The 25048-nt window shown below is 51.4% G+C and overlaps 1 long non-coding RNA gene across 1 annotated transcript; it reads right to left on the bottom strand.

Annotated features, from left to right (window-relative positions):
• Window positions 1-492: 492 nt before the first annotated feature.
• On the bottom strand, window positions 493-21628 carry LOC121085420. The gene is made up of 3 exons (XR_005827066.1): window positions 14102-21628; window positions 13776-13964; window positions 493-5981 (listed from the first exon to the last, which is right to left on the bottom strand). It is a non-coding gene; the product is annotated as an uncharacterized LOC121085420 (long non-coding RNA).
• Between the last annotated feature and the right edge of the window lie 3420 nt (window positions 21629-25048).

Genomic DNA, 25048 nt, shown 5'->3' with positions numbered 1-25048 from the left:
ATCCTTCATGCAGATATGATTTGAAGTTTATTACTCATTGTATTCTTGCACAGAAGGCTTTTTGTTATTCTCTGTGCTAAGTCATTTTTTAATTTAAATGGAGATGGAGATGTGTTCAAAGGATTTTTTTTGAACAAATGAACACAGATGCATTTCATGTCGGTTTTGATATAAAGGTTGAATGAAGCTGCAGGGAAGGAAAACTGCATTTAATTAATTTATAATTTTTTTTCACAAATAGATCTGTTTCTGACCACTTCCTTTAATATTCATGTGTGGTTGGCGGGCAGAGAGTACACGAGGTTGTTTCCTCATTTGAAGCCTAGTTTAATTACTTTTGAAAGAACATAACAGTTAAATTTAAGCTCTAAAACGTAAATATGTGTATTAATGTAGAAGGAGATGATGAGAGATTTGTCACCGGCTGGATTTCATCACATGGACCTAAATAATATTGTAATCTGAGATGCTCATTCAGACATAAGACACATATCATTAAAATGTGCTTTAATTCTCCTCTTTGGTGCTTAGAGCTATTTTCCACCCCAGAAGGTTACAGTGCAAAATATACAAACCGACAGTTCCCTCCTCCCTCCCGCTCCTGACAGCTGGGTGCATTGGGATGGAGGCAGCGGCATCGCTCCGGAGCCAGGTGGGCACGCTCCAGCCCTGAGCCCCCACTTGCCCCGACTCGTCCCCCGGCTCGGGCGTGGGGTGGAAGCCCAGTGGGAGCCTGGTGCTGAGCCAGCCCCGCGCTGAAGGCACGGCAGAGCCTGCCCACGGCCCCGGAGAGCAGTGCCCGTGCCTGCCATGGTCCGAGACCAGACCCCAGGCTACAGGACCATCCAGCCTGGACGAGGGTCACGGACCCTCCCCTAGCTGGGGAGCAGCTGGAGTTGGACGGGCTGCTCTGTTTCTCCTCCACAGCCCATGTACTTTGGGACACTTAGGCAGTACTGTCCCCTTTTCTCGGAGAGCTGCTGGCCTCGGGGGCAGGTGATGGGCTCATGGCAGAGCCTGGGGCAAACCTGGCTGCCCTTACCATGGGTGAAGCTTCAGCGTGCCCGAGACGCAGGTGAGGGGCTGCACTCCCTTGTTCAACAATTCCAAGTTGCTTGGACTGAATTAGCTCGCTTGCTTTGTACTCCCTAATGTGCCATTGAGTTCAACTGTCCTGAAGCAAAAATTCTGAGAAAAGTATAATAAAATAACCCACATGTTGGGATTCCTGATTGCTAAAATCTGTCCACCTTATTACCTGGTGTGCTGGACACACGAGTGGACACCTTTCCACTTAGAAGGTGTTAGAGTTTGACAGGGCTCTATTTAGCAACCGAGACCTGGGAAAGACTCCTGAGCATTGAGTCCAGGCCCTGTAAATCCTTTCCTAGGCTGACTGGGATGACTGGCCAGCAGTGGAAGGGCTGGGGGGGGGGGTGTCTGCAGCCCTGTCCCCCTGAGAACAGGCTGGGGAGATGGACTGTGGGTCCAGCCTGGGGCCCAAATCCACCTCCATACTCTGTGACAAGAAGGGTGATGCTCCAAGGGAAGAGGTCTAGGGCATTACCCAGAGGGAAGACATCTCCACCGGCTTCTTGGTGCTGCCATGTGTTGCAGCAGCATTTGTCCGCAGCCTGTCACTGCAGGGACTCTTGCTGTCCTGTCCTGGTGTCTTTCCTTCCCTGGTGGGACACATGAGAGGTCTCATCCAGCTGTGCCATGCCTAGGGCTGAGGGAGCAAGCGTTCCTGTGGGGGCTCTGTGACCCTGGGACACATATGATTTATTTTTATTGAACTGTGTTCAAACTTACTTCAACCAGCTGATAACACTACTGAATGTGATGCCAACAAATGGACAAATGTGGCATAAATAATCATAAAAATGGCAAATGAGAGCCCCATGGCATGGCAGCAAATGGGAAATTGTTACAACAGTGCATGCCACTGATCTCCACTCAGCCTTGGGTAACAATGGTCTGCTTGTATATCTAAGCAGTCTGTTGATTGATTAATTGATCTGTCTACCCACTCCATGCAGAAAGTATATTTTAACCCATAACTCTCATTTTAGAAGTATTCTTACAGGATCTAATGACAGAAAATGAGTTGTTGCTTTTTCTCTGGGATGAACCAATGCCAGGTGCCAAACCCTCAGTCCTCATTTCTACTACAGAGCACCAGACCATGGCAGATGCATTGAATGGCGCCTGGCAGTGCTTGCCAGGGTTAGAAAAGCCATTGTCTGCACTGCTAAATTGTCAGAAAGGGCCCTGGGTTTGGACTGTGCCAGACAGCTCTCTCCAAAGCAATTTCTGGACGTGGTCGGCAGCTGGAGTGCTCCTGGGACTGTTTTGGATGCATCCATCCTGCTGCAGGGACCAGGCAAGTTCAGAAGATAGTGTGGGGTGCTCATGCTGGTTGGTCCCAGTGCCTGGGCATATTTCCAGACCTATTTAATTCACTGTTCAGACGTAGGCCTGAGGTGATGTTGGCATTTGTGGCGTCCTGCCTGTTGGCAGATTGCACCCTATGCCTCCAGTTGCTTCAGACCAGGGTTTCCCACAAAAACATCCTGTTCTTGCTCCACTGCTCTTCCACCTTTGGTTCCTATAGGTGTGCTGCTCTGCCAGTGCTGCTCTGTACGATGCTCTCACACTTCCAGGAGCCGTAATTCTCACCTCTTGGTCCTCTCCAGATGACAAGAGTTCAGGGTGGTGAGACCTCCCCAGCACCTTTAGGAGGTCTCTTCCTGCAGGGAGCTGTGGCAGCTCCAGCACACATGTCACATCACCTCCTCTGCAGACTCCCTCGCACGGGGGTCCAGCATCCCACTCACACTCCCTGTCAGTGGTGTAATTCCCTGGTGGCACCCTACTTTGGGGCTACTGCTATCCATAAAACCTCTTGAGGCTGAACCATTACAAAACTGTCACCCTTGGCTTGGGTTAGCAAAATGTAGACCCCTGATGCCCCTCCTTTCTCCTTGGGCACATCTGAATGCCTAGATGTCCAGCCAAGCCTGCTCAGATGCCAAAAATCTCGGTACCAGCTCAGCCCTGAGCATCACCAGCATCCTCCCCTCTGCCCCTGCATTTCTCTCCTCTGCTGCCCAGTCTGCAGTGTGCCTTCAGAGCCATCCCACTGGGTTAGGGTGGGAGGAAAACAGCCAGAAAACCATGGGCTCCTCACCACAGCAGGCTGGTACTTTGAGATACTTCAGTGGGTCTCCTACCTCTCTGAGGCTGCTCCAAGAATGCAGCTGGGATGGAAAGGGCTCTTCTCTCCTTGCCAGGGGCTATTCTCTTTGCTGCCTCTTAAAGCAAAGGCATTCAGTCATGCCAGCACTTCTGCATCGCAGGGCTCCGTTAGAGCTTTACCCTGCTGGAGACACAGCTGAACATTTTGCATCAAAATTATTTTCAGCCAAAACCAATCGTCATCAACACAGAAAACAGTGTATAACTTGGGGGAGGGTCGAAATTTCAGATTCTCATTAAGAAAATGAGCCTGAAAAAGCCCCAGCTCAATAAGACAAATGTCATTTTTTGTTTTGACAAAAACCCTGGCAAATCTTGCAGAAAATCTTCAGCAAAAATATTTGTTGTGAGCCTGTATAAATCACTTCTGTGAATGTACAGTTGCCCTGAACCCAGGCAGCTCCTGGTGGCAGGGGTGGCCCAGGTGCACGGCCAGCCCTAATAGACACGTTTCCTTCATTTGTTTGCTTGAAGCGCCCCAGGGCTGTCCTAGAGGCAGAGGATACATTGAAATAACATACAGATTCATTAGTGCCCCTGCTCATTAACTGAGACCTCTGTGGCACTGATGTGGCGCCTCTAATTTGTGTCAGTGGTGCAGGGTGTGCTGAGCACCACTGCCCACCCAGCTCTTGCAGACAAAGCTGTCGCCGCATCCTCGAGGGCAACTCCTGCCCACCTTTGCCCACCTCGCCTGCGCCTTCCAGGGGCTCAGGGCTCCTCTCTGGTCCCAGGCACGATGTCAGCTTATCCATGGAGAGACGTGGATACTCCAGGTCAGATGCTGATGAAGGAGGTTTGGTGCCAGGATGAGGAGGAAAAGTGAGAAGGCTGAGAATTAGTTTGGGGACAGAAGTCAGGGGCTGTCTGGGTTTAGGAACACAGCACCAGATGTCACTTCTTCGCTTCTACCAGGCAAAGCCCCCAGTCAGCTCCCCCCTCCCCGAAGAAACCAATCCTCCTAATCAGAGGTGTCTGTTTGCAGGGATTAAGCAGAGATCAGGCCGTCTGAGGATCTTACTCTCTGTCTTGAAGAGGTCCTGGTTATTTGAAGAGGTCTGCTTTGCTGTTATCCTTGCCAGGGGCTGGGCGACGCTGCGAGAGCCCGCTGTGCTCCCTGTGTGCCTGTCCTCGCCTCCCTCAGCCCAGGGTGATGCCTCCAGAGCTGGGACCAACGCTCCCTGTGCTCGTGGCCGTGACAGAGAAGGGGTTCCTCTGGGCTGGTTGCTGAAGCGCTTCCAAAATTTTGGGAAGATCATTTGCTTGTAGCAACCAGCATGTGACCCTGCTGGGATGCAGGACAGGTAGCCCTGAACACTTAACCTGTTCTGTGGCTGAGCTGTCATCCACAGGACAGGAACAAGAAGGAAGATGAAGGGCTGGCTCTGCTGCTGCTGCAGAGAAACCCTGAACCACTCCACCCACAGTCCCCAGTGGCTCTGGAACTCCCTGCTGGGATCTGGGTATGCACAGCTGAATGATACCTCTGTGATGCTCCTGGGAAGCTGAGGCTTTCCTGAAATGGCAGTGTGCTGCTGCCTTGTCCCTGGCACCTCTGCAGCAGCTCTCAGCAGCCTTGGGTCTCCACGAGGAGCATTGAAGTTGGTGGCTCCCAGAGTTAAACACCCAGTTCCTGACAATCTCCCCTCTCCTCATGCAGCTGAGGATGGAAAACCTTCTGGAGATATCCAGCAAGGTGCAGGTATCTGTCTTTTGCTGTGTCCTCTGCAGCAACCCCTCCTCATCCCACTTCCCCATGGCACAGAATTTGTGAGCAAAGAAGTGACTCAGTACTGACACCTTCTGCACTTGGCTGCAGAGACAGGTTCACTCTTCCCGGGGCTAAGAAATCCAGAGGCGCGTCCCGTTTATTAGGAAGTTTTGGGAGGATTCCCTTTATCCACCTCGGTGTTGTCCAGGGCATAGAGCACAGAAGTCCATGGGGGAAAGGGGTTCTGTCTTTGCTGCTAGAGGCTGATGGGGACACTGGAGAGGTGCTGCGATGCTGCGCTGGTCCTGGATGATGCCCTTGCTGTGCACTCAGGAGATGCTGGTGGGACCCGCAGGACTCATTCTGTGGGGCCAGGGATAGCCACAACCCCACAGTCCACAATCCCACTCCATCATCTCCTCCGGTTTGATCTGTGCCACGACGTGGTTAAGGAGTAACCCTTTGGGGAGGCACCTGCTGTCACTTTGTTTCACACTGCCAGCCGTTACTCCAGCCACAGGCACTGCTGCAAGGAGAGGCTCCTCGGCAGGTCTCAGCGGCAGGCTGCTCCGAAGGGTGTCCCAGCACCTCCCAGTGCACGCCACACTTCACCTTCTGGTCAATGGCAAATGCTCCACTGCCTTTATGGCAGGGACATCGCGTAGGGCCATTGCACTGCAATTGCCACAGGAATTTGCTGGAAGTCTGTTCAGGACAAGGAATGGACACAGCTGGAAGAGGCTTGTCCCGCTGTGCTGGGAGATGCTTGCCTCGCCATCGCCGCTGCTGAGTGGTCTCCTAGTGCAAACACTGGTGGTGCTTCCTTCCTCTTGCTGGGAGTGGGAGGCATCTGCGGGTGAGCTGCAGCTCAGCTGGATGTGCTGCATCTCACCCCGACTCCTAAAGGATGAGATGGGGCAGAGATAGGGGAAGGGAACGAGTCCTTCTCCTACCCACCCAGCCTCTCCAAGGGTGCTGCCTGAGTGTGAGGTACCTCCCAAAGGCTCCTTTCCTGCAGTGGGCAAGAAAAAGAAATAGCACCAGAAAAGTAAACTTTTTGGAAGTGCATCCCTCCTCCAGTTACCCTTCCCTCTGAGGACCCTGTTCCCCCTGCCAGGGGTCACCACCACTCTCATCACCGAACTGAGGGAATAGCCCAGACCCACCGAGGCTGCAGAGGGGCTAAGAGCACCCAGCCCCTACCTCATATTGTGCAGGGGCCTGGCTGCAAAGAGCTGCCGAAAGGCTGCGTTCAGAGCTGGTCCCACTCGCTGGCGGGAGGCAAGCAGAAATAGCTTCTGTGGTATCATTTCTCCAAGTCTTTTTTTTTCCCCTGGGTGTAAATGATTAATGAAGGATATTGTGGAAAGCAGATGTACTGTTGCCACAGTAACTGAAACGAGTGGCGGGCAAGGTTTGTGCACATGGTGAATACTGAAGCAATGATCTTCGTGTGTGTTGTAGTTATTTTAGCTTTCATAAGATTTTGGTTAATTATTAACACCATAAGGTCCTAACCTGGGGGAATATTTGTAGGTGTGGATAAGTTCATAATGAATCCCTTTCAATTTTCTCTCCCTATCCCCTTCTCTCCCTGGATACCGTTATAATTTTATCTCCCTAAAATCTCCCATTATCTCACTTTCAACTACAGTAACCTATTACCATCTTTAATTTTTAAAAAGGATAATAACGCAGAAGAAAATGTGAGCATGGGGATGACTCACATTCACGCACCTGCGGTGGCATTTCCTTGCTCTATTACCTGCTGTTTCCCTCCGCTTTCTAGGGTCAGCCCATGGTCAGCACTGAGCGAGAGATCCCAGTCCAGCCAGTCTGTATCACCAGTCTGGGCCAGTGTCCAGCCTCCTCCACAGAGCAGCAGTGTCTGGTGTGATGGCCAGCACTGTCACTTTGGGAGACCTGTCCCTTCTCAGCTGCCACCACCTGAATCCCAGCAAAGTCTCTGGACTTCTAAAGAGGCTGTGTCCCAGGAGAGGGAATCTGGATTTTGCTTTTTGCTCCCTGAACTGACTTTGCATAGTTCTGGGAGAGAAGCAGAGGGGTGGGATCGATTTGAAAGAGCTAAAGCAAAAAAAAAACCAACCAAAACCAGCTGCCCCCGTCCCAGTCCTCTGCTGCACGACCCTGGTGCTGCTAAAAGCAAGAGGCAGGGCTAAGTCTCATTGCTGTGATGCACCAGCAGGTACCAGGGAATTGGCACCTTCCCACATCTAAGTGACAAATCCCATTGTGCAGCATCATTCTTTCCTTTACTGACCCCGAAAGGCTGAGAGCTGGCCCTAGAGGTGGGCTGTTGAGGAGTAAACTCTAGCCAGCCGTGCTCGGTGCACAGCACCATCCAGCTATGGGACACAGGGATCACGCCTGATGCTGCTCTCTCCATGGAGCTCACGGTGTGGCAGGCCGGCAGGGTCTCAGTGGAGGTCCTGTTTTATAGATAGGGAAACTGAGGAAGAGCCAAGCAGCGCTTCTTTCTCAAGGCTACACAAAAAGGGTGCCCCAGGGCTGGGAACTCTTCATTTCCATTGGAGTCACCGTGGTTGGACATGTCCACAGTGTCAATGGGAAGTCAGCAGAAGCCTTCCTCCCCTCCTCTACCTCCACGTTCATCACTGACTGCCAAAGCTGGCATATCACACACCTGACCGGCCTTTCCCTGCCTCATCCCCTTCACCTCCTCCCTCCTCTTGCTTTGTGCTCCTCACCCCCACGCTGCTCTGGTGACCTGGTCCTCAGCAAGCCCTCTCAAAGCCTGGCAGACCCAGGTGGACAGAAGGGAAGGCCCCTTTGCCTCCCGTTCTTCCACCAGCCCCCTCCTCTAGCCTTGCCCCACACCATCCCCTCTGATGGTTCCGTTGGCTCCTGCCTGGGAAGGTCGGGTCCGCTCTGGGGGTGCCTTCTGTTTTTCATGTACTTAGAAATCACATTGATGCCTCCAGCTGATGCTTTTATCTGGAGCAGATGCTTTTATCTGGAAGCAGTGCTCACATTGGACTCCCAAACACATTAAATGAAGGTTGAGAGGAAAAAATGAAGGGCATGTTGGCTGGTCACAAATGGAGGGATCTGGGAGTCCTGCCAGCAGCAGAGGGGCTAATAGGGTGGTTGGATTCTGCCTTGCGCAGTTCTCAGGGAGGGACAGATGGTTCAGGAGCTCTGGGCTCCTGATTTATTTTGCTTACAAACTGCAGCGCTACCCACCTTCCTCCCCAGGACACTGATTCTGGCCTGCAGGATAGGCAGCTGTGGGGGGGCAGGACCATGCCAGACCAAGGCTGGGATGGAGGGAGCTTTATGGCCCTAAGGGGAGCAGCGGCTCACAGCATGCAGCGCCTGCCCTGCTTAAAATGCCAGGAAAGCCACACTGCATGGTGAGCTGTTGTGGAAGAAAACTTCCTGAAGGTGCTGCACACTACAACCCTGCCACTTGGCACACAGACATGTGTAGAGGGAGCGCGTGCTCAGCAGCTGAGCATGTCCCATACCCACCTGGGGACTCATCCCTGTGTTTGCTTATGCTTAGGGACTCCCTCAGCTGAGGAGTGATGGCAGCATGGTGAGCGTGCCAGCAGGGCAAGGAGCTGCCCGTGGGAGCTAGGTCCTGCAGGGAACAACTGCAGGGGCTGCAGCACAGCTGGGTTAGAGAGCCACCTAATCGTTTCGGTTCTCTGGCCATGCTGTGCTATTAAAACCATGGTCCTGGTCAACAAGCACCAGTGCATCGAGGAAATGGGGTCGTGCAGTCCCTAAGCCTTTCCCTTAGGGCTGCAAGGGCACTGTGTCTGCTCACAGTGAGCCGTGCACATGGCCCTGGCTCCTTCTGACAACAGTCAGAAGGTGCAATAACCCTGTGGTAGCAGATGCAGGGCATTTCTTTCTATGTTAAGCCTCAATCCAATCTCTGAAGATCAGCTTAAACAAGATTGACTTAAACCCTGAACACCTCTTCTGTATTTCTCATTGCTGTCTATTGTGACAGCAGGGTATTCCTCCTGTGCACAAAGATGTTCACCTCCTTTTATGAATCTTCCTAAATTCTTGTCCTCAAAGACTAAGTAAAATTCAGAAGGAGATGGGATTTTTTAATGGCTTCCAGAAAATCGCAGAAGATTAGAATTAAGAACAAAACTTCTCAGGATGGGACCTTTCCCATGATCAGGCAAGAAAATGCAAGACCTGACTCTTGTGAGTGATAGTAAAAATGAGGTGGGAAAGGTCACTTGGAAAGACACACAAAAAGGCAGCATCAAAGGATCTATTTAAAACCCTGCACCACTTGTTCCTCTTTTCTGCATGAAGACATTGCCAAGCTGGGCTTAGCCACCAGCACACGATTTACAAATTGCCTCTGGCACGCAGGATGATCAGCCTTAGACCAGGCTGAGGGATGTGCAGCAAGAAGAGCTGGTGACCTCCAACTGACCTTTGCTCCTCCAGCTGTGGCTGCATTTCCAGGCTGTGAGAAGGGTGGATGGACCTCACAGATCCCCGGATTATCCCAGTTCAACAGGCTGCAAGCACACGGCTTGTGCCCATGCGGCTCTTGCACCAGAGAAGCTTCGTCTAGAGAGAGACTGCTCTCCAGGGCTGCAGAGGCGTCAGGTCCCTGCTGGCTGGGATGCTATAGGCACCACTTTGTCCTGACTGGTATTACTGGTATTACAGCCTGGCAGAACCTGGTTGCCAACCAGGCTAACAGCTCAGCGAGGCGCAGGAGCAGCCCCCCTTCCCACACTTCACTTCATTCCCTGACAACATTTACATAAATAACTGAAAGAGCCCCATCTCCAGCCAGCAGGCAAAGCCAAGAGCAAGCTGTCAAGACGTCTTTGACAAAGACTTTTTTTTGTCATGGAAAATGTGATTTCATCAGAACAGCCTTTTCAGAACAAGCCTCTTTCCTAGAGCCCTGCAAGAATGCTGGAGAACTTTGCACAGTGATTCTGTGCTTTCAACCTAGAAAAAATAGCCAATTTGATTGTCTTTTCTTGTCTCTCACACAGTTTTGTATTTTTCAAAATCCGTCCCGTTTTTCTTACAAGAGAAATGTGTGTCTAGGGTGCATTAAAGGTAAAAAATAAGGAGGGGGGAAAGTGAAGGGAGTAAAAAAGAGATTACTAAACCCAACATTTTAAAAATATAATGCTTCCTGAAAAAGTAACACTTTCCATTTTAAACAATCATGTGTTCACTTTAAACTACCTGTGTCTCTAAGCAAGTAAAAGTAAGACAAATAATTAAAATGTGGTAAGAGATGGTGTTTGTCTTTTAGACCTCTCAGTTCAAGCTGCTGTTTCAGTGGGTAGAGAATATGATTTTAAAACAAAGAAAATCAGGAATTTTCAGCAGAAGCCCAAAGCAAAGGAATCCACCGCAGGAGTGCAGCTAAAATGGGCTCTGAAATGCTCAGAGGAACGTGGGTGAACCCACCGTGTGCAGGACCGTCCCCAGGGGATGGACAGCGGCTGCAGCATCTCCCCCCTGATGCGGAGGTACCTGCCACAGGGAGGTCTGCAGCTCTCACACCCTTCAGGCCCTTGCAGGAGGTGTGTGCTTTGCCCGGAGCTGAAGCTGCTGCCGTGGATTATCTTGCAGGGACACCTTAGAAGTCACCCTTGGATGCCAGCTGATCCCAGGCTGGGATTCTAAACGCTGTGGGCTGAGCTGAGGTCTGCTGGCCAGCTGGAGCCCTGTCCAGCTACTGCTCTGCTCCTCTGCCCCCTGCTTGGGCCACACGGAGGTCACCCTCCCTCCCAGGCTGTGCTCACCAGACTGGAGCTGCCCTTCCCCCCCTCTGCCCACCCGGCTCCTCCCCATGCTGGGAGAGGGGGCAGGCGGGGGCTCAGGAGTGGGCAGTAGGTATGTAACATTGTGGAGGTGCTTTCTTTTGGGCCACAAGACCTGCAAGCTCAAAGCCAAGGGCAGGGCTGGAGAAGGGTGTTGGAGAAAGCTCCACCTGGGGCAGAAATTCGCTGCTTCTCCACTGCTTGCCCTGGCACCCCTGCCACCTTCCTTGGCGGGGGGGGCAGCTACCTGCAGGACAGCACAGCTTTTGGATGAACTAACGTGAGTCCTGCCTTCAGTCCTTGTAGTTGCAAGTGTGTGTCCTGCTCATCCGCAGGCACAGCCGTGGCTTAGCCACGATCTGCCACGGGTGCCAGCAGCAGGTGGGACGGGCGCGGGTCCTGCCAAGAGCAGAATCTTTCCATCCCCCCACACAGGGATGGAAACACTTCCCTGGGCTGCTGCGTGTGGCTGGGGTTTGGACTGGCCACAGCTTACTGCTTGTGCTGTGACATCTGTCCTCAGCCAACCACCAGAATGGGAAGGAGCAGAATTTGTCCCTGAGGTTGTGAATTGCCAGGTCTGCATGTTTTGTGCGTCTTGGGTACTGTGCATCACTGCTGGCTGGGAGCTGAAGGAAGGCACAGAAGGCACGGGTCTGGCTGACACTGCAGTCAAGGCAGTGTTATTAAAGATTTGTCAAGACAATCCTTCCACTGACTTAAGGGTTTTACTCCTGATTTATACCATTAGGAAGGAGGAATTAGAAAGTTATCACTGCAATGGGGAAATGGTGTTATGTTGGCTCTGCCACATTTTTGCAAAAGCTCTTGGACTTCAGAGCAGGTTTTTGTACACACTTTCTCACTAGACTAACGGCATTGAGTCAGTGTGGGAGCTCTTCCCAACTGCTGCTCTCGGTAAAGCAGGGCAAATCGGTGCCCTTCTCTGACAGAATCTGCAGCACTAAAATGCTGACAGATAACACAGCAACTCCAGGAATTACAAGAGAGAAAGGAAGAAAAAGGATGAAGGAAGGAGTCAGGGAGCTATCGGTATCCTCAGCCTGGCTGGGGAAAGGGCACGGAAGGCTGCAAGACTCCCATGAATCTGCCCTTGGCCCCTTTTCCCGGTGCATCAGGGCTGGAATTCGAGGCATGCGGTATGTTAGCACTGCAGATACTGGAATGAAAACAGGAAACGTGGAGAGGCTGCAGGCACCCAGCACGCTGGAGATAGCCCCTGCAGAGCTCCTGGGGAGAAGAAGTCATTTGTGCTGCAAAGTGTGCTCTTGTGAAGGGTATTCTGCCTGTGGTGCATGTCCATGCAAGGGTCCCCATCTCTGCCAGTTCCCAGGGGTGCTCTCTCCAAGGGCAGAGACTCAGTGTGAAGGGAGATGCAGGGCTGGGTTTCCTCCAGGCTGGTCAGATCAGGAATACAGTGACAGTCATGGCTCCTTTAGTTCACAGGCAGGTGAGAAAGGGGCACAAAGCTCCTCCGCCTCATCCAAAAGAGGAGCTAGAGATATTCTCTGCTTGGGAAGCAGCAAAATGGTCCTGGAGCTCACAGTACGCTTCTATCACTTCCAGCCTTCTCCAAGGGCAGAGCCTGCACAGGGCTGGACTCTCCCGTTCCCTCTGTGGATGGTGTTTCAACCACCGCAGGTGCCAGCTGTGGTCATGGTCTGGTCACAGGCAGTCAAATATGCTCCTCTGGCAAAGCAGCATGGGAGGAAGGATGTATAGGACTTAGCAGCAATAGCTCAGCTTCCACCAGACACTGGTAGAAAGGACTTCACAAACCTCCCAGGTGGAATTATAGCACCAGACACTTCCCCTCCTGTGTGTCCAGCAGGAACGAGTCCCCTTTTCGCAACACCGAAGACAGAGTTGTGACAGACACAGCACAACACAGAGCATCCTGCCCATGCACAGGGCTGGCAAGAGGTGGCTGCAGCCAGTGCCATGCAGCCCTCCCCCATCCGTGGTTCGATGCTGAGGCCACGGTTTAGAAAAGCAGAAAAGCACAAGAAGACGCATGAAGTTTCAGGTTAGGGTCTGTCATGTGGATTTCAAAATGCAACTGTTGGGAGCCATCACAGGGCTGTATCTCACCACTTGCCCATTTCCCACTGAAAGACGTGTTGGTGTGGGTACCGCAGGGTGGCAATGACATGAATCACTGCAAACCACTGCCTCCCTCTGCCCCCCCGCTGAATTCCACCTGCAGGTGTAGTCTTTGCACGTGGGGGTTCTGGGCTGAGATACCTGCGGCATCCAGAGCTGCACACACAGCCCGGCTGCAGAGCTCGCTCCCCATGGCAGGCTGGAGGAAGGAGCTGCTTAGATACCTAAAGTGATCATTTCCACAGGGATCATGGTTGCAAACAATGAGATGCTTACCACCTGGTAACTGTCACTGTATGCAGCTGCCAGAGCTCAGGGTGAGCTGAGGGAGCTACTCATGAGCTAAATACAGTAATGAGACAACTCTGCGCATGGTTCTTAAGGGCTCAGCAGAAATGAAAAGTGAGCTGTGCAGATAAAAGATTTGAACGATGCAAATGCTGACCCAAGACACTGTGTCATGCAAAGGATGTTGTTCTGTTTGTCCTGACAACTTCATACCGTGGCTATCCCCCTCCCTGCCTTTCTCCTGCTGTAGCAAGAGCTGGTGATGTATTCATGTGCATTTCCCTGCTTGTTCCTCTGCTTCTATCCCATGCACTCTGCTCCACAAACACAGTGCTTGGCTTCTGGCAAGGAGAGGAAGATCCCACCAAAAACTGAGGCCATGTGGCAGGAATTGAGAAACTGAGACATCTACCCAAGAGAACACAGAAAAAAACACAGGCAAAACACAAGGCTCCAAAGCCAAAACTCAAGTGGGTGTTTCAAGCATTCCTTGGATTGCTCAACCCCTTCCACAGCTTCCTATTGCAGGCGCTTGAGCCCTTTGTTACTCTCTCAACAGGGAAACTGTATGGAGATAAACTCACCAGCACGCAGAGATCTCCAAGAATGTCAAGCAGCTATCGACATCTGATTCAGGGTTCATTCATCTGGGTGAAAAGAGATAACAGAGTTTGCATCACTTCGTGGCACTGGAGCCGTTCTGAGTCACGCGCTGCCAGGTGGGACACAGGGACCTGTTGCTGTGCGAGCACCGCGCCGTCCATTGAGTGACACTACGGACAAATGGGTTAGGGACCACTCATTACGGTTAATGAAATCAAGGCATTCAGAAATTACATCTGTGGAGGTGCAATCAAAATCTGCCAGACTAAAAGCTAATTGTTGGATTTCTCTTTAAAAGCAAGCCTACCTTTCCAGGTGTGTTCCCGTGAATGCTGCAGCAGAGGGCTGTGATTACACACTTGTTTACAAGCCAGGATAACTGAATGCCAATGCTGACGCACTGCGCTGGCTGGTGCTAAGAACGTGAGATCGTCATTCCACCTCCAGATGAAGTTTTTGTAGAGAAACTTCTCCCTAACTTCCCTATCTTCACTGACCAAGTTGTGAAATGACTGCCCCAGTCCCAGTCTGGTGTGTGCTCCAGCTGAAAGCAGCGGGGCTGGCCCCCGGCGCAGCTGCCTCTATGGTTCAAATCGTTTTGACTCACAAATATGAGTGCTCCTTCCATAGAGGCTGCTTTGAAAGGATGCTCTGTTATTACTCCTGATGAAAGTTTCCTGGTCCTTACAACACATCTAGGAACTATGTACGTGAAGTCATTCCTGACGGCTCGAAATCAGCCTCACAGGGAGGTGCCTGAAATGTGCCCAGTGTTTTCACGGGAGGTGTCCAAGAAGTCACATCCACAATCCATGGTGTCATTGCTGAGTCCTCTATGGAAGAGCTTTCCAGTTGTGGTAGACATGTACTTGAAACGGTCTGTGGTGACCATGGCCTCATTGCCAACAAGTATTGCAAAAATCCCTGCTCTTCATCATCTCTTTGAGACTCCTGGACCTGGCTGCTGTGGTAGCTGACAAGTGAGCAAGCAGTCCCTATCTCTGAGGAGTGCCTGGACACAGGCAAAACCTGTCCAGTTTGATCTGGCCCCAGTTCACTGTGTTATACTCAAGGAAATGGTCAGATTGACTGGATGAAACAGATGGACCAACGTGCCTCAAACAGGGTAATCACAAGGTGCTGCCTGGGGTGGCAGCTAGGTCCTTCATGACATTGCTGCTTCATCACATCAGCGTACTGCTCCTGGCTAAACTCTGCAGAGTTAGTTTAGCTGAACTGCTCTTCGCTACTTTTCCAGCTCTTTCCAATGTATTCTTACTTCTTGAAGACATCTCAGGTGCTTGTTTTGAGGCACAGGTGAATGGGACACACTGGGAGCCTTTTCAGGATGTGAAGCCCATTATGGCAGGGTTATCGGTACTTTGGTAAAGGATATTTTCTGGATACCTGAAGCGTCGAGATGCTGCTCTGCAGCTATTTCCAGACTTAGTGCTTCCAGAGTTGGCATCTTTTGATCCCTGCAAGGGTTGCTCTTGAGGGACACAGCCCTCTCCTGACGCCGTCGCTGCACGTATCCTGCCACCATAAAGCAGCCGTTTTCTGGACCAGTGCAGTCCCCTCTGCCTTTTAGTTCCTGCAAAACCTGATCTCTTTGGTGCAAAAGGGTGGGGCACAACCAGCTGCCTCATTGATTAAACAAATGTCTCAGAGTTGGTTGGCTTTAAATCTTTGCAATCCCCAAAGGTAACCTGCATCCAAGTGGGACCACCCTTTGTAAACACACCTTTTGCAGGCAACATCCCTGTCACTGGTAACTTCTCTCTTTGTTTTCCCTCTGACTTTGTTTTTCAGGGTTCTGTTTTACTCTCTGACTTGCCCTCTCACTTTCCTGGGTTGCCTCACTCTGCCCACACATCACCTGAGCACCTTGATTGAGTTCAGCAGCGTGTGGGTCTCCATTTAATTCCTCCACTGTTTTCTTTCCTTTGTTTAGGACATTGTTACAGTGAACAATCCACCTGCTGTCCTGATTGTCACTTTCTGTGATTACATATGCCTTGATAACTTCGCATATATTTGCATAATGCTCCCTTCTGTGGCAGTTGTTGCAGAATTCCCAGTTTGCAGGGCACATTTCAGGGACATTCAGCTCCACGCTTAATACAGTCCAGCTCTGGCTTGATTTTTTTGCCAAACTTTGCCAGTTTTGCTTGCCTTGGTCTGTGACCTCCTCTGAAGAGCACCCTTACCCATCGCTGCACTCGGTGCAGTCCCTGTCAGAGGGGTCAGCATCTCGTTCTTGGTGTATCTGCCTTTGCCTTGTTATTTAATGGCTCCTGCATTTCCACAAGGATCTGCAGCTGGAGGTGATGTTCAGACTCAGTCAGTCTTCTTTGACTTCTGGAGGACATCATCACCCCCAAGTTGCACATTTCATCTCCAATCTATTTTATTTTCCTCTCATCTCTATTTTTGCTGTCAGATTTTAAGCTCAGCTCCTCTCACCTTCTTGTTCCAGCTGGGGTTTAGTCCTTCTGTCCACGGTATCAGCAGAGCGGGGATCACTGAAGGACTTACGCTATTCATCAGCAACAGCTCCTGGGATTTCCACCTGCCCAGGGTCACTGCTCTCCTCCTCTGATGCTACACGGAAGACCAAGCATGCAAAATCCATCCGTGTTTGAAGCACGTGTGACCTTACAAAGCCACGCAGCTGCCACGAGAGGGAGGCGATTAATGAAGCTGCTGCTGCGCATCATCCCTGCAGCCACCGCCCCGACACAATCCCATGTGTCAGTGTCGAGGTGACACCTGTGTCCTGATGCCACCTGGGACTGTGCCACGGGTCCGCCGCAGCACCAGGGGCTGGCGCAGAGCCTCAGGGAGGGGGGAAAGGGGGCTCGTCCCATTCAGAAGTCATCAAAACCTCAGGGTGCCACCGCCCTGGTGCTGGCGGAGGGGACGAGCAAGGGGATGGGTGCTGGGGCAGGGTGGGCAGTGCTGCGAGTGCCGGGGGCCGCAGGCTCTGTCTTGTATCTCCCAGCTCAGCTGCTGCAAGGCTGGGATGTCCAGGACTGGAAGTGTCCTGGTCACCGCAGGGAGCTAACCACAGCCGTTCCCAGCAGGTGCTGAAAGGTGCTGTGTGCTGCTGTGCCAGGCTGCAAAAATTAAAGGGAGGAAGGTCACCTTCGCCCAGCCAGCCCTCCGACCTGCTGCTTTCCTGGGCTCGCTCTTTTTGTTTTCATGTTTCGTCTCTACTAACTCTGAAATCTTTCCTAGAATCAGAAAGCCATGCAGGCCAGTGTCACTGACTGCAGGGTGGGATTTTGAGAAGAATTAATAAGAATTCAGTTAAGTGTGTTGCACTCGGGTCCACTGATGAAGCAGCCTGTTTCCAGGCTCCAGATCCGAGGTGGCCTGGCCCTCATGGGGGGATGGGCAGGGTTACTGCTCAGCTGCACTCCCAGCGTGTGGATGGCTGGGCTGGTGGTGAGTCAGTGCATCATACGTTATGTGCATTGTACAGTTACATTTTAAGGCAAAATGAAATAAACTGATTTATATGCAGCAGGTGAGAGGACGCCTAGGGAGCAGTAACTTTATCGTCAATCCTGGTGCAAGCTGGCTTGCCTGGCTCATGAGTCTGACACCTCTGATTCAGGAGTTCAGGAACCTACTAAAAAATGGTGTCTGTAAACAAGAGCAAGGAAGGTGTCAGGACAAGCCACCTTACAAAACACATCACTCCAAAAAATAAAAACCCCTCTGCTCACAGCATGGAGGAGACAGCTGCAGTTATCCACTTTAATACATAAGAAAAAACCCACAAATCTCTTGCACAAGCTTTAGTGCAAGAGGTCAAAACACCTTCAGGGCAATAGGTGGAAGGAAGCAGTGGCTGGAAGCTGCAGATGGGACCATAAACCACATCTATGAAGGATGACTTGCAGCATCAGTGTCTGCTGAAACCACAATGAGCTGCCTAGTCATTTTGCTAGGGATGACCCTGTGTTAAGTTCTTTCCAGGTGAAAAGAAACACAGTTAAGACCTCTAACTGCATCAAAATATTCAAGTGAAGCCAGTGACTGAGATGTAAATGAGCACAAGTGTTCAGGAGTTTGGAGAACTTGTGCTACTTAATGAAATACATTGCAACAAAAGAAAAGAAACAAATTTCAAAATGTTAAATCTTGCACCAAGATACTCCATTTCTAAATCTAAATCAAACCATTTTCAAATGATGGATATAATTCTTATTAAATCAGTGCTTACAAGTCCCATAATTTCCAGGTAAATATCCCAGACAAACCACCATTTCCTCAGATCTTCCTTATTTGCTAAAGATTATACCTCCCTGCAACCTTCCTCCAAGCCATGAAAGATGGCCGCTTGCCTGCTGCTGGCTTCCAACATCAGAAGGGTGTTGGACCTGGCTGGTCCTTGCTCCCCAGCCTCTGCCCACAGGGATGCTCACTGTGCTGAGCCAGGTAATGCTGCTGAGCACCTGGCTGAGGCCTCCTCCAGCTAATCACATTCCCCTGATTAAGGGGAGAGACACAATTACCTTTATTTGCCTTGTCAGCCCTTGGATGTGATGTGTGGCTGATAGTAAAGGGCAGCCGCTTTGCCTCAGGGCTGCCCTGGGTAATAATTTACATAGTGCAGCTAAATCTGAAAATCCCACTAACATCCTCGTCTAATGAAGCTCCAGGTACCTTTCTCAAAGCCCCGGGCAAGGCTGTATCTAGGCAACAAAGACGGATGTCCCTCAGCGAGGAAGCATTTAGATGAACACCTCCAAAGGCAAAGGATGCTGCTAATTAACCCTTGGGGCAGCGCTGAGCTCTCTGCTCCGTAACAAGGTCTTCGCATCCCTCGCAGCCCGCTGAAAGGCTCTTCGGGCTCTGCCTCATCCCTGCACTCCAGGCTCCCCTCCAGCCCTGGAGCAGGGCTGGCAAGCAGTGCTCTTTGAATGGTTGTCTGCCAACCTGCAGAAGGAGTTCACCTGAGCCCTGGTTGCTCCTCTTTGTACTTGCAGTTCCTGAATAGTTCCAAAGTCTGCAGAAATTTCATGTCACATTGTTAGTGCAAGCGCCCTGTCAGGAGCAGGGTACAGGCATGCCTGCTGCAGGCAGGGCTGTCCCTTCAGCAGGGAGCGGGAGCAGCCTCTGACCCCCGGCAGCCGGCTGGAGGTGATGGGGAAGGTGTTTCATGTGGCAGGTGGATCTCAGGAGCTCCTGCAGCCTCAGAACCGGCATCTCTCTGAGATGATCCTCTGGAGAGCGAAGGGTGGCTGCAGGTGGCACAGCATGGCTCCTAGCAGTATTCCTGCAGGGACACAGGTCAGAGAAGAAATTTTGGCCTGAGGTCCATCCTCATGCCAGAGTCACCTAGGAGCATCCTCCGCAAGGGAAAGAAGGAGAGACGGAAGGAAGGAGGGACTCTGCAGGAACCTTCAAAGGCATCGGAAAACGTTTTCTTCAGACTTCATACATGAAATCAGCATCAGCATTCCAAAGCAGGTGAAACAAAGCCCACATTTTGGGAGGTTGAGGCATGGGCCTGGGCTGAGAGCAGGATGAAGACAACACAGACTAGGAGCAAGAGATGCTGAGAACAATCACGTGCTGTGTGGTCCATCATGGGTGCAATTTCCTGCCACAGTATCAGGAACATGGTATACAAGTCCTCCAGAATATTCCTCACCAGTTTTATTCACTGCAGAATGAGAGGTGCAGCAGGCAGGGAGGTGGTTGCCACCCCAGCTGGGATCTGCCTGGCAGCCTTTTGCCATCTCTTCCCCTTAACTCTTGAAATGGTGTGAGGAGCAACGAGGCAAAACACGTCATGAGAAGGGAACAGGACTCGGGGTCCAGCCTGCCACCAACTCCCCTCTGGGCAGACAAACACATTTCCTCGGCCATCTGGAAGCTGATCCAGAGATGCTGGCTGCACCTGAGGTTGAGCCCGTTCCTCAAGGAACCAAGGTTCGAGGCTGACTCAAAGATTTCATTGATCAAAACGCTGCCAGCAGCAAGCACCTTCTGCCTTGCTGTACAGGGTCTATTGCACCAGGCACATGTAAATCACAGGCACGACATACCTTGCTAGATCAGATGGAGATGACAACGCCAAAGCAATGACAGTGGTCTAGAAAGGCCTGCAGCAAGATGGCACAACAACCCCTCTGCTTCCCCCGCTCCTGTAGGGGAGCAGGTCAGGCAGGAGCCCTGTCCCTGCCCCTCCACACCACGGCAAGGACAGACCCCCTGCACACCCACCCAGCGCCTGAGCACTGGGCAGGCCGTCTGCACACAACCACCCTGGGGCCCACGAGCCTGTGAGGCAGCGAAACAGGATTTGCTGAAAGATAAAGTCTTCTCCTGCCGGCACTGAGCTCTGCTCAGCACCTGCGCCTTTGGCAGGGATCCGGAGCGCCCAGGCATCCAGGAGGGTGATGCTTTGGGCACGGAGAAAATGTGCCTTCAGGCTGAACCGCTCCTACTGCAGATGTGTAGCATTTACCAAGTTGTTTATATAACAAAAATCCTCAAAATGGACAATATTTTGTGTCTGTATTTCTAAAATCAATGCTTCAATACCCCAGTTTGAAATGGCAACATATGAAATCCTTTTGCTGGCAAATTCAATATTTTCTTTAATATACAGATTTAATTTCCTATATACTTGAAACAAATAAAACATTGTTTCTCAATGTCTCACTAATCCAAGCAAAAAAAAAAAAAAATAAATCGGGTTCTTGCCCAGCACTTTGAGAACACAGAACAGCAACTGATTTACTGACCCTGACCTTGGCAGGGCTATAAACTCCCCATCTGGCTAAGTCAGGCTATGGCTTGGGGCAGACCCACGTTGAATTTGGTGGTTCATCAATCTCTGGCAGCAAAAAACCCTATCATTTTAATTCTAAAGAACTCTTATAGATAGACCTGATGCTCCCATAAATGCATATAAAATTCAGACAAAATAGAAATGTTTCATTTTGATAATTTATAAAAGGCCTTTTTTCTCTTTGGAGACAAATTTATAACTATTATTTATAAAACAAACAGAGAGGTAATTCTCTCCTCAGTCCCCTCAGCTCAGTCAAAATGTGGGAGATGTCAGCTTGAACAACTTTCCTGCTTGCTTTAGCACAGGGGTCTGGAGCCAGGACAGCTGTCTCTGGAGGACGTGGTGCCCAAGGAGGGCGGGGTGCGCTGGGCAGCCGTGCCCCCCACTCCCCCACTGGGCACTCACCTAGCAGAGGGGGCACCAGAAGCCTAAATCATTTTTAATTGCTTTTTGTGCAAGTGGGAGGAACAGAGGATGGAGGAGGGCAGAGCACCCTCCTGAGAGCCCTGGGGTCCCCGGTCTGAAGCAGGGGGTGTACAGCAGCGCAGGCAGATCCCCCCCATCCCAGCTGTGCTGCCACCGTGCTGCAGTGGCACCTCTTGCCCTGTTGAACGCAAGCCTTCACGTGGAAATTTCCTTTGCTTTTGTTGTAAATGGGTTACTCAAAGCCTCTGCTGGGGTATTATTTTGGAGCGAGTGCTCTGTTCTGCTTCAGGTCCAGCTCCCACCATCCAGCCGGGATCACAGCACGCGGCAGAGCTTTTGCCAGGCTGGCCGTGCCCCGTGCCGGGTCCTCCACTCCTCAGCTGCTGGACACTCACTGAACGGACCACTTGGTCCATCGCTTGCATTGAGGAGGTATCGTCACCGTGTGAGGCACAGACCCAAGTGCACACAGTGGGGGATCCTGCTGCAGCCCCCAGGGCAGACGATTTGTCCTAGGGCGACAGCCCAGGGCTGCTCAGGGATGCTCAGCCATCCCAGCCCGGGGCTGCTCAGGGATGCTCAGCCATCCCAGCCCGGGGCTGCTCAGGGATGCTCAGCCATCCCAGCCCGGGGCTGCTCAGGGATGCTCAGCCATCCCAGCCCGGGGCTGCTCAGGGATGCTCAGCCATCCCAGCCCGGGGCTGCTCAGGGATGCTCAGCCATCCCAGCCCAGGGCTGCTCAGGGATGCTCAGCCATCCCAGCCCGGGGCTGCTCAGGGATGCTCAGCCATCCCAGCCCGGGGCTGCTCAGGGATGCTCAGCCATCCCAGCCCGGGGCTGCTCAGGGATGCTCAGCCATCCCAGCATGGCCCTTCCTCAGTGTTACCCGGTCCTGGCTCCTGGCCGTGAGGCAGGAAGAGCTCAGACCCCAGCTGGATTTGTGGAAATATTGTGATTTTAGATTAGGCAGTGAAAAGTGTGAGAGGAACGAGGACGTGTACGGAAAGCCTCCAAGGTTTCCATCTGTGTTGGTCATCTCCAAGTGAAAGCCAATCCCAAATCTTTGTGGATTGTTTCTTCTTCGAATATTAGAGAAGGAGGAGGCCAGGAATTACATTTGCAGTCTTGCCAGGTCTCTAGAGTTAGATCTCAGTTACAGACACATATTTTGACCTAAGATGTTAAAAGTTCTTCCCTGAAATCAGATCATGCTCAGGTGAGGCACAGATGGAGGAAGAGATGTTGTCGAGGGTGGCGATGATGCGATTAGGCAGTGCAAGTCTGATCATAGAGGCCAAAGGGGCGAATGAATCTTGAACACCTTGTAAGCCAGCATCTCTGCATTTTTACCTGCTTGGCTTTGCAGCCTTGCTGTTCTCATTGCAAAGTTAATTTTTTAATTCGGTCTCTGAAATATAGACACAAGGCACGTAGGTCCCAAGGAAAGATTCAGCGTGTGAAGGTGAAAATTTGTAAAGGTGTCCACAAAGAACCTGCCGCGGGAGATGTTCCAGTAACTGTGCCCCCACATTTCTCTTGGCAAGTGCTCCTTGGAAATCCTACCATTGAAGTTACTTGTGACTTGCAAGGTGACTTATTAAGGGCATCAGCAAAGTCCTTACACAGCCTTGGGGGAAAGCACGAGCAGAAATTCACTTCCTCGCACCTGGAAATCCCTCCAGTGTTCAGCAAACCTGCAGTTCAGCAGGACTGGATTTTATGTTGTTTTTGGGAGGGGCAGCCTGGGGGCACCTCTACACGATGGAAGCTTGTAGCTCTCTCTTTAATTGGAGGTGAATTTAATTTCAGTAATGAGCCTGGCACATTCCAGTTCCTGATTAGATTTGCACAGTGATTAACCCAGCAGATATTCACTTGGCAAACTGCCCAGTCCATTCCAGTTGCAGTGGACTGAAACCACTTCTGCTGCTACTCTCACACTGGGAAGCAAGGTCACCTGAAGGTCATTGTGGCAAGGGAGAAGTAGCAGTGCTCAAACATTTGCTAAATTTTCTAAAATTCTGCTCGAGAAGGGCCTGCCCAGCTCTCCTGTTGGGTCCCACCTAGACTGAGAAGGTCCTGTGGTCCACAGTGTGCAACTTCTGGTGCCCCAGGAGACAGCAGCAGCTCCTTGGAGGAGTTTCCCAAAGAGATGGTTGGGTTTCCCCAAGCCTCCGGGAGCTGAACACCTCTCAGAAAGTGCTGCAAAGCTCTTCCATCTCCGCGTCCGTAAGATGTACAAGAAGCTTCCTGTTGCCTTGCTGGCTCAGGTAACTGTGCCCGTGCCTAGAAGAGATGGAGCTGTGGGTACCTCCAGGTAGGATCCTACTTCTGCGCGGAGCTGAGCTGCTGGCTGCAGAGGAGAGCTGCCCGGGCAAATAGGGTGAGCTGCGCCAGCAAGTTTTGCATGCAAAGAATCCCATCCCCAGGGCTGTCGGGAAAGTGTCCTTCACCCGCACGAAACCATAAGCTACTCTAAGATGTAAAATTCACCACTTAGTTGATCTGAGCTACCCAGTGGTTCCCCAGAGGTCCAGCTCAGTCCCACTTCACCTGGGGAGGTGGGGCTATGTCATAGTGCAAACTGAGAAGCACACAAAACGTCAAAGGACTTTTTCTATAGTAATTCCACTTACCAGTTACTGGATGTCTCCATTACAATTATTACTGGGTCAGAGAGTGAAAATGACCATAAACACACTCTCAAATCCATTGCAAAAATCCATAGTTGGCTTGGGAGAGACACAGGATGATGACTGCTCACTCCAGCCTCCCTCAATGGCTTATCATTTTCCTATGCTCACAAGAGACATTTTTTTCCTCCCTTCAGGGACTGTCCAAGAGGGAAATAAGACAGGATCAAGAGATTAGCATGTGTGGTTCACGTTTGTAATTTGGCACTGATGGGATATTATAATATGGCCCAGATGCCTGGGAAGATGTTTAATGTAAGCCAGAGTGATTGACATCTCTCCATACAGGATCTGAAAACTGTCAGATCTCAGGTTATTGAGTGTCCCACTTACTGACAAATATATACGCCAGCTAAGTAGGGCACAGATCTCCAGATCACCCTGCCTGAGCTCAGATCATTCTCCTGGAGCTGCTTTTGCAGGAGCTGTCAGATGCTGATGGCATCAGCAGAGAACACTGGCGATTCCCAAAACCAGTAATGGCCCCAAACCCCCACCTTCCCGTTGTGCAGGCGAGGTGTACTTTGGAAACAGGCACCACAGCAAGCAGACTGTAGGAACTCCCATTAATCCATGACCTTGGGCTGCAGGAACAGCACGAGGACTTTGCCTCTTAGGAGGATTATTTGGTGCACCGGCCAAGCTCCTTGGGAAGGGGCAGCGGGGGCGACAGCAGGCGCAGGTCACGCCAGGCTGCCTCCATCTCCCCTGGCCATCAGGCATGGCGTGCTAGCTGAGGTTTCTTTCATTTGAGGTTGCCATTGCAGTCGACCGCCTGTGATTTCTACCAGGGTGAGCTGCTCCGGGTGACTCAGGAGAGCGGCCGTGTGTGGAGGTGGAACAGCCGGGGGGTGGGGGGGCTGTAGTATCCACTGACCCATGAATGCCAGGGCCAGGGGGTGCTGGGAAGGAACAGAGAGACCACAGCCATACTGGGAGCTTCTCTGGTATGCCAAGGCTGCGGTGCTTTAGGAATATTTCTGCACCAGCAAAATATTCTGCACCTTGGCATAGAAACATCGATGTTAGCATTAACTTGCTTTTCCCAGAGTGTCCTATTTTGCCCTAGAAATAGCCCTGCATTATGAAGTCCAAACTCTGTGAATTAGATGGCCACAGGGATGCTTTTACCTGCACCAGCAAAGCTTTTCCTGGCCCATCTGAGCACCTGTATAGCAGGAGCAGTGAACTCAAACAGCTCCTGTGGGAAACCTCTGTTCCCTTTGTATCCAATGAGATATCTGGGAAAGAGATGTCAAAACAGATTTGAGAGCCACGTCGTGAGACTGAGCTCAGACATGATAAATTTGCCAGTGGT

The sequence above is a fragment of the Falco naumanni genome, chromosome 3, assembly GCF_017639655.2.
Source record: "Falco naumanni isolate bFalNau1 chromosome 3, bFalNau1.pat, whole genome shotgun sequence".
NCBI lineage: Eukaryota > Metazoa > Chordata > Aves > Falconiformes > Falconidae > Falco > Falco naumanni.
This window is presented reverse-complemented; position numbering and strand designations above follow the sequence as displayed.